This window comes from Coregonus lavaretus (assembly GCF_964263955.1).
Source record: "Coregonus lavaretus genome assembly, chromosome: 32".
Classification (NCBI taxonomy): domain Eukaryota; kingdom Metazoa; phylum Chordata; class Actinopteri; order Salmoniformes; family Salmonidae; genus Coregonus; species Coregonus lavaretus.
This window is the reverse complement of record NC_140019.1, coordinates 23,802,637-23,813,175: the sequence shown is the minus strand read 5'-3', so window position 1 is coordinate 23,813,175 and position 10,539 is coordinate 23,802,637.

Genomic DNA, 10,539 nt, shown 5'->3' with positions numbered 1-10,539 from the left:
AAGGATGTTCTCACCCAAGATTTGACAGTACTTGGCCAGGTCCATCGTCCATTTGATGAGGTGAAGTTGTCCTGTCCCCTTAGCAGAAAACCACCCCCAAAGCATAATGTTTCCTCCTCCATGTTTGACGGTGGGGATGGTGTTCTTGGGGTCATAGGCAGCAATCCTCCTCCAAACACGGCAAGTTGAGTTGATGCCAAAGAGCTCGATTTTGGTCTCATCTGACCACAACACTTTCACCCAGTTCTCCTCTAAATCATTCAGATGTTCATTGGCAAACTTCAGACGGGCATGTATATGCAGGATTTCAGTCCTTCACGGCGTAGTGTGTTACCAATTGTTTTCTTGGTGACTATGGTCCCAGCTGCCTTGAGATCATTGACAAGATCCTCCCGTGTAGTTCTGGGCTGATTCCTCACCGTTCTCATGATCATTGCAACTCCATGAGGTGAGATCTTGCATGGAGCCCCAGGCCGAGGGAGATTGACAGTTCTTTCGTGTTTCTTCCATTTGCGAATAATCGCACCAACTGTTGTCACCTTCTCACCAAGCTGCTTGGCGATGGTCTTGTAGCCCATTCCAGCCTTGTGTAGGTCTACAGTCTTGTCCCTGACATCCTTGGAGAGCTCTTTGGTCTTGGCCATGGTGGAAAGTTTGGAATCTGATTGATTGATTGCTTCTGTGGACAGGTGACTTTTATACAGGTAACAAGCTGAGATTAGGAGCACTCCCTTTAAGAGTGTGCTCCTAACCTCAGCTCGTTACCTGTTTAAAAGACACCTGGTTGCCAGAAATCTTTCTGATTGAGAGGGGGTCAAATACTTATTTCCCTCATTAAAATGCAAATCAATTTATAACATTTTTGACATGCGTTTTTCTGGATTTTGTTGTTGTTATTCTGTCTCTCACTGTTCAAATAAACCTACCATTAAAATTATAGACTGATCATTTCTTTGTCAGTGGGCAAACGTACAAAATCAGCAGGGGATCAAATACTTTTTTCCCTCACTGTGGGCTGTCCCTCAAGGCCATGTTTTCAAGCAATGATCGTCACACGCTCTGTCAATGCAAATACAACCATGGGTGAGAAAATGTTCAAACTGTCACATTACATTTAGAGTAGGAGTGACTTAACGCAAGTGGCTATTTTAGGAACAGCTTTAGGTATGATCCAGCAGCTAAAGTGATCATAGAAAAAAAAGAAAGGAACAGGAAAAAGAAAGGTACAGCCATGAAAATAATCCCCTGATAAGAAAATAATATCAGTAAAATGTTATATTTCCTTAAACTACCCCAGTGAGCCAGACAATTGCAAAGCTAATTTTCCATATATGTTTGGCGAAAAACAAGCCACAGTTTATTCCTAAATCTGCGTTTGCTTGTTTTACAGCACTTCTCATAGGTACAGGCATGATTGAATCTGTGGCTGGTTCTGGCATAACTAAGATTGGTATATGCAGTATTTCTAAAACGCCTGTGTGTGTTCTGATGCCCAGTGCCTTGCTTGCAGCCCCTTAGTCAAACGGCTGTCTGGATGCAGAGCCAAATCTCTTCATTAGATGCTAATGAGTAATTACTCAGCCAAGAGTGGTCTTTAGATCTATCAAACTGGAAGCACACAGAAATGTGACTCCAGGATTGAGTAGAGACATTTCCATTTCACCACCATACCCCTACTAAGTAAACTGACTACGGCAACTCATGCATGTCCTTTGTTTATAAGATTTCCATGCACCCTTAATTTGGATTGCTGGGCTTAAATGGTTTGTCAGAAAAAAGCAAGCAAAAAGTAGTACAGTCGTGGTCAAAAGTTTTGAGAATGACACAAATATTGATTTTCACAAAGTCTGCTGCCTCATTTTTTATGATGGCAATTTGCATATACTCCAGAATGTTATGAAGCGTGATCAGATGAATTGCAATTAATTGCAAAATACCTCTTTGCCATGAAAATGAACTTAATCCCCAAAAAACATTTCCACTGTATTTCAGCCCTGCAACAAAAGGACCAGCTGACATCATGTCAGTGATTCTCTCGTTAACATAGGTGAGAGTGTTCAATTGTTGTGAAGAAGGCTTCAGGGCACACAAAGTCCAGCAAGCGCCAGGACCGTCTCCTAAAGTTGATTAAGCTGCGGGATCGGGGTACCACCAGTGCAGAGCTTGCTCAGGAATGGCAGCAGGCAGGTGTGAGTGCATCTGCATGCACAGTGAGGCGAAGACTTTTGGAGGATGGCCTGGTGTCAAGAAGGGCAGCGAGGAAGCCACTTCTCTCCAGGAAAAACATCAGGGACAGACTGATATTCTGCAAAAGGTACAGGGATTGGACTGCTGAGGACTGGGGTAAAGTCATTTTCTCTGATGAATCCCCTTTCCGATTGTTTGGGGCATCCGGAAAAAAGCTTGTCCGGAGAAGACAAAGTGAGCTTCCATCAGTCCTGTGTCATGCCAACAGTAAAGCGTCCTGACACCATTCATGTGTGGGGTTGCTTCTCAGCCAAGGGAGTGGGCTCACTCACAATTTTGCCTAAGAACACAGCCATGAATAAAGAATGGTACCAACACATCCTCCGAGAGCAACTTCTCCCAACCATCCAAGAACAGTTTGGCGACGAACAATGCCTTTTCCAGCATGATGGAGCACCTTGCCATAAGGCAAAAGTGATAACTAAGTGGCTCGGGGAACAAAACATCGACATTTTGGGTCCATGGCCAGGAAACTCCCCAGACCTGAATCCCATTGAGAACTCGTGGTCAATCCTCAAGAGGCAGGTGGACAAACAAAACCCCACAAATTCTGCCAAACTCCAAGCATTGATTATGCAAGAATGGGCTGCCATCAGTCAGGATGTGGCCCAGAAGTTAATTGACAGCATGCCAGGGTGGATTGCAGAGGTCTTGAAAAAGAAGGGTCAACACTGCAAATATTGACTCTTTGCATAAACTTAATGTAATTGTCAATAAAAGCCTTTGACACATATGGAATGCTTGTAATTATACTTCAGTATACCATAGCAACATCTGACAAAAATATCTAAAAACACTGAAGCAGCAAACTTTGTGAAGACCAATACTTGTGTCATTCTCAAAACTTTTGACCATGACTGTACATAAATCAGTATTCCCTGATGGTATTTTGCGGCGATGATTAAATACATTGTATTAGCTGCTAAGATCCTGTGTGAAAACATTGTACAATATGTAAATCTCAGACTTTTAGAACTTGCAATTTATTCCCCCAGGCAAAAAATTGCCCAAAGTTCCCTTGTTATTTAAATGTGCTTTATCAATGTAATCACATGGCATAAACATATCTGTTGGTTGAATTTGCAAAAATTCATCAACATACAGTTTATGTCACATTGTAACTTAGATTTCGACCACAACATTTTCAACATTCAAAGTTCTTCACAAATGAATCAAATATCAACCCAAATTATATGTTGATCTGATATTGTGTGGCTTGCAGGGTTATTGGCATTGCAATACAAGCACAACAGCTTTTCCAGGCAATATTTTAATGAAAACATTGAATTAGATTCAGTGATGTAGCACTATGCAGTACTTTGTTGTGTTTTTGGAAATAAGACAAAGGACAGTAAGAGCTGAAAGGCTGGAATTACATTGGCACCACATGATGGCTTATACAAATCTCATCCTGCTAAAACTGAAGGTCCAACCATGTATTTAATGATAATGAGTAACAACTTGGCCCAGTACTTCTGCCCAGAAACCAACACCAGTGGTATCAAGTTGATCTGTCAAGATGATCTACCTGATGGTCTAGTTCAGGGGTGTCAAACGTACGGCCCGCGGGCCGGATCAGGCCCGCAAACGGGTTTAATCCGGCCCGCGAGATGATTTAAAAAAAAAAAATAAGAAAAAAAATAATAATAATCTTTCTTTTTTTTAAGTATAAAAATGCGCTGCAATTTTTCAATAAAATAAACTGCTGTTCCAATTGCGTCCACTGGATGGCGCAATAGCAATTGTGTTAAGCCAGCAAACTGTTTATACCGGGGCAGAGCAAGTAGGTCAAGCACGTGCAGCCAATGAGCTACTTTGTTTTGCCCGCGATATTTATTACGGCTTCTACTTTTAACATTATGTGCTTTGGCACCCTCATTGCCCCAATATGTCTCTGTCAAAAAAGAGAAAAGTGGACGCAGAGTGCAGAGTGTTCCAAGAAAAATGGTCATCCTATTTAATCACGGAATTGAATGGGAAAGCTGTATGTTTGGTGTGTTCAGAGCATGTTGCAGTGCTGAAAGAATATAACCTTCGTCGCCACTATGTGAGTCTTCATGCCGACAAATATGACAACTTTCAAGGACAGCGGAGATGAGAGAAGGTGAATGAACTGTTGGCGGGTCTGAAGAAACAGCAGTCTGTGTTTACTCACAGCCGAGACATCAGTGACGCTGCAGTGAAAGCTAGCTACCTCATTGCTAATGAAATCGCAGTGGCTTCAAAACCATTTAGTGAGGGTGAATTTGTAAAAACATGCATGATGAAGGCAGCGGAGATTGTGTGCCCTGAAAAGCGGCAGGCTTTTGCAAATATCAGCCTGACAAGAAACACAGTTGCAGACAGGATTTCTGATCTTTCAGTGGATTTGGACAGCCAGTTGAAGCAAAAAGTAAAGTCATTTATTGCGTTTTCGGTTGCAATTGATGAAAGCACGGACATTACAGATGTTGCACAACTGGCCATTTTTTCATCCGCGGAGTTGATGACACATTGACCGTCACCGAGGAGTTCGTGGAGTTGGTGCCGATGACAGATACAACGACAGCAGCTGATATTTTTACCGCACTCGTCGGCGCGCTGGACAGGGTCGGAGTGGACTGGTCCCGCGCTGTCAGCCTGGCTACAGATGGTGCGCCCTCAATGATCGGGAAAAAAGCAGGCGTTGTGACAAAGTTCAGAGAGAAAGTGCAATCTGCAAATGGAGGACGTGATTTTTTGACTTTTCACTGTATTTTGCACCAGGAGGCTTTGTGTTGCAAGTCATTAAAGATGGATAACGTCATGAAGGTGGTCATCCAAACTGTTAATTTCATCCGATCCAGAAGCCTGAATCACCGTCAGTTTGACAGCCTTCTCAGAGAGAAAGACCACATCTATGGCCTGCCATACCACACTGAGGTAAGATGGTTAAGCCGAGGTGCTGTGCTAAGGTGTTTCTTTGATTTACGAGAAGAAATTGAACAGTTCATGGAAGAAAAGGCAAACCAGTGTTAGAATTTCATTCCGCAGAATGGATGCCGGACCTTGCATTTATGGTGGATGTTACAGAGCACCTGAATAACTTGAACAAACAGCTGCAAGGGCGCAACAAAGTTGTCACGCAGTATTATGACAGCATACGTTCTTTCAAGTTGAAGCTGTCATTGTGGGAGACGCAACTTGCCGGTGGTGATGCAGCTCACTTTCCCTGTCTGAAAAATGTGTGCGCGACCCAACATGTGGCAGACATGAAGCGGTTCAAAGATAAAATAACGGGACTGTTACGGGAGTTTGAGCAACGCTTTCAGATTTATGTTTATATGTTTTTATGTTGATGTGCTATTGTTTTTAATTGATTTTATTTTATTTGTATATTTAACCTATTCTTGACTCTGTGGTTCTTGCACTTGTTTGGGGAACAGGATTTCATTATTTTTATCTACATATCTGCCTGAGAAATGACACCCTGATATAGTTCTGTGATCTGTGATATACTTCTGTGAATCACTGAGGCATTGTGTGTTTGTGTGTTCTTTGTCCTCAGAACTTTCAAATAACTTGAGGTGTTTTATGATTAATAGTGATGTTGTGCTTTTGGACACTGTCCTCAGGCTCCAGCTTTATGTTTATATGTTTTTATGTTGATGTGCTATTGTTTTTAATTGATTTTATTTTATTTGTATATTTAACCTATTCTTGACTCTGTGGTTCTTGCACTTGTTTGGGGAACAGGATTTCATTATTTGTATCTACATTTCTGCCTGAGAAATGACACCCTGATATAGTTCTGTGATCTGTGAAACAGTTATGTTAATCACTGAGGCATTGTGTGTTTGTGTGTTCTTTTTCTTTAGAATTTTCAAATAAACTTGACGTGTTTTATGATTAATAGTGATGTTGTGCTTGTACTATTTTGGACACACTGTCCTCAGGCTCCAGCTTTATGTTGTATGTTGATCGTATTAAAACAAAGAAAACAATCTGAAGTTGTTGTTTTTAAGTTATATATACCATGATTTTTCCGGTCCGGCCCACTTGGGAATAGATTTTCCTCCATGTGGCCCCTGAGCTAAAATGAGTTTGACACCCCTGGTCTAGTTAATACTGCTGTGATACCCCCAGAACTATTGTTCTGAGTTGGTGCACTAGAGATCCTGGTTCAAATCCAGGCTCTGTTGTAGCGGGCCATGACCGGGAGACCCATGGGGCAGCGCACAATTGGCCCAGCGTCGTCGAGGGAATGGCCGGCAGGGATGTAGCTCAGTTGGTAGAGCATGGCGTTTGCAACGCCAGGGTTGTGGGTTCGATTCCCACGGGGGCCAGTATGATTTTTTTTTTTTTTTTTTTTATAATAATGTATGCACTCACTAACTGTAAGTTGCTCTGGATAAGAGCGTCTGCTAAATGACGTAAATGTATATGTAAAGTATGTGGACACCTGCTCGTCGAACATCTCATTCCAAAATCATGGGATTTAATATGGAATTGGACCCCCCGTTGCTGCTATAACAGCCTCCACTCTTCAGAGAAGGCTTTCCACTAGATGTTGGGACATTGCTGAGGGGACTTGCTTCCATTCAGTCACAAGAGCATTAGTGAGGTTGGGCACTGATGTTGGGTGATTAGGCCTTGCTCGCAGTCGGCGTTCCAATTAATCCCAAAGTTGTTCGATGGGGTTGAGGTCAGGGCTCTGTGCAGGCCAGTCAAATTCTTCCACACCGATCTCGACATTTCTGTATGGACCTCACTTTGTGCATGGGGGCATTGTCATGCTGAAACAGGAAAGGGCCTTCCCCAAACTGTTGCCACCAAGTTTATGGTAGCACAGAATCGTCTAGAATGTTACAGTATGCTGTAACCTTAAGATTTCCCTTCACTGGAACTAAGGGGCCTAGCCCGAACCATGAAAAACAGCCCCACCATTATTCCTCCTCCACCAAACTTTACAGTTGGCACTATGCATTCGGGCAGGTAGAGTTTTCCTGGCGTCCACCAAATCCAGATTAGTTTGTCGGACTGCCAGATAGTGAAGCGTGATTCATCACTCCAGAGAACGCGTTTCCACTGCTCCAGAGTACAATGACGGCGAGCTTTACACAACTCCAGCCTACGCCTGGCATTGCACATGGTGATCTTAGGCTTGTGTGCGACTGCTCAGCCATGAAAACCCATTTCATGAAGCTCCCAAAGAACAGTTATTGTGCTGACGTTGCTCCAGAGGCAGTTTGGAACTCAGTAGTGAGTGTTGCAACCGAGGACAGACAATGTTTACGCGCTACGTGCTTCAGCACTCAGCGGTCCTGTTCTGTGAGCTTGTGTGGCCTACCACTTCATGGCTGAGCCTTTGTTGCTCCTAGACGTTTCCACTTCACAATAACAGCACTTAAAAGTTGATCAGGGCAGCTCTAGCAGTGCAGAAATTTGCCGAACTAACTTGTTGGAAAGGTGACATCCTATGACGGTGCCACGTTGAAAGTCACTGAGCTCTTCAGTAAGGCCATTCTACTGCCAATGTTTGTCTATGGAGATTGCATGGCTGTGTGCTACATTTTATACACCTGTCAGCAACGGTGTGGCTGAAATAGCCGAATCCACTAATTAAGGTGACACCTTAATTGGGGAGGACGGACTCATGGTAGTGGCTGGAGCGGAATAGGTGGAATGGTATCAAATACATCAAACACATGGTTTCCATGTGTTTGATGCCATTCCATTTGCTCCATTCCAGCCATTATTATGAGCCTTCCTGAAGTTATGGACTGTTGGAATGTCTCAATGTACAATATATTTATATAATCATTAGTACACACGTCATACAGAGAGTGTTTCCTTCAAATATTTAACCGGGAGTAGGGAGAAATTGCCCCTAGATGCTGGTCAGTTTAGCATTTTCTCCACTAATGATTAAGGTTAGGCTTGGGAAGGGGAAGCTGATCCTAGATCTGTACCTAGGGGAAACTTCACCCTGTAGCATTTCACCGAGGAGGGCCAATCTAAAGGTCACTCGTATATTTCAAAGGACACAGCCCTGGTGTGCTAATGAATAAATTAGTGAAGAAACACCTAGACATGGTTAGTTAATGCTATCATTAAATTAGACCACCCGTTGAAAATGCCAAAACAAGGGCCTGTCACAGATGTTAGCCTGTTGCCCGTGATCGTTTTTGAGTAGCTGTGTTTTAAATATTTAATTTTTCCAAGAAATGTTGTGATTATGTAATCTTTTAATCTGAACCTTTTGATAGGATCATTTTAAAAGGAACAAATAAAATAAATAAAAATGTCACCCTGGTTCTGCCGTCAAAATCATATCTCAATGGTTCCCAGCGCCAGGGACTTTGGGTGAAGTACAGGGATGTGCTTTCTGAAGGAATGAGTAGTGAAGCAACCTTACAACACCTAGCGATCTCGTCAAGATATTTGGACCTTTTGGCATAATGGGTAAGGTGTGACTGACAGTTGCAAGGTCCCCAGTTTGAGTTCCAGTCGGGCACTTCTCCGGGATACTATGTTCTTTCCTAAATCCTGGCATACTGGAGATTTTGTTTTGCATGTCCAGACATTCAGTTTCACATCTACAGGTTGCGTATAGGCATAGCCAACTAATGTTGCTTTACTTGTTTTTTGAAACAAGGTTTGCTGTTCAAATCACATCAAATGTTTCCCCCAGTCTGTGGATCACATCCCATTTCGGATGCATCTGTTGGCATGGCGATGGAAAGAACACAAAGGTTTTTGGAATGAGGGGACAGACGAAGAGAAAGATGAGCAGGATTAGAGGGCTCTAGGAAGGCATTTACGCCAGACACAGGCCCATCTACTGAGTTAATGGTCTGAAACAGATGGAAGTGGATGGATAGATGGGTCACTATGACGCTGCATCCCAATATCGCCAGCTGTTCGGCCCCATAATGAGTTATGATGAATGGAGATGCAGCAAAAGTTGAAGTTCACACATCGAGTCGGATGCCAGATCAGCATTTGGAGCCTGAGCGGGGAGGATAAGTACTCTTTACATAATAATATCTAAAGCAAAATGACTGAGACTGCCATATTTAGATACTCTGCCAAATGACTCACTTACTTCAATGTGTTACTTAGAAATGTTAAGCACCATCAGTGACAGTGAAGCCTAATATACACTAAATCAATGGGTGTTGAATCAACTGACCAGCCCCTATCAGGAGGGATATTTGGCCATATTAGGGGACTGCCGTTCTGGAGTCCCACACCAGAGCTGCTGACTGCTGGCTGGGGATATCAAAGATGTCATCTGAGAGTCAAGAAAACATACAGCCACAGGCAGTAAAACAGACAATGTTTCTTCTAAGTGTTACTGTGTGAGTAAGTACACTCTTAGAAATTAAGGTGCTATCTAGAACCCAAAAGGGTTTTTCGGCTTTCCCCATAGGAGAACTCTTTGAAGAACCCCTTTAGGTTTCAGGTACAACCCTTTTGGCTCCAGGTAGAACCCTTTTGGTTAAATGTAGAACCCTTTCCACAGAGGGTTCTACATGTAACCAAAAGGGTTCTACCTGGAGCCAAAAGGGTTGTACCTGAAACCTAAAAGGGTTCTCCTATGGGGACACCCACATAACTCTTTTGGTAGTGTAGGATCGGAGTACTCACCCTCTGACCACACACCCCCTCATTGTTTCCCTTGTAGCAGGAGCTGCTTTCTGAACTGTACCAAGCGGCATATACAGTGCATTCGGAAAGTATTCAGACCCCATCACAGCCTTATTCTAAAATGGATAAAAAAATGTTTTTGCCTCATCAATCTACACACAATACCCCATAATGACAAAGCAAAAACAGGTTTAGACATTTTTGCAAATGTATAATACATACAATACCGGTCAAAAGTATTAGAAAACCTACTCATTCAAGGGTTTTTCTTTATTTGTACTATTTTCTACATTGTAGAATAATAGTGAAGACATCAAAACTATGAAAAAACACATATGGAATCATGTAACAACCAAAGAAGTGTTAAACAAATCAAAATATATTTTATATTTGAGATTCTTCAAATAGCCACCATTTGCCTTGATGACAGCTTTGCACACTCTTGGCATTTTTCAACCAGCTTCACCTGGAATGCTTTTCCAACAGTATTGAAGGAGTTCCCACATATGCTGAGCAATTGTTGGCTGCTTTTCCTTGACTCTGTGGTTCAACTCATCCCAAACCATCTCAATTTGTTTGAGGTCAGGGGATTGCGGAGGCCAGGTCATCTGTAGCTCAGCTGGTAGAGCACGGCGCTTGTAACGCTAAGGTAGTGGGTTCAATCCCCGGGACCACCATACA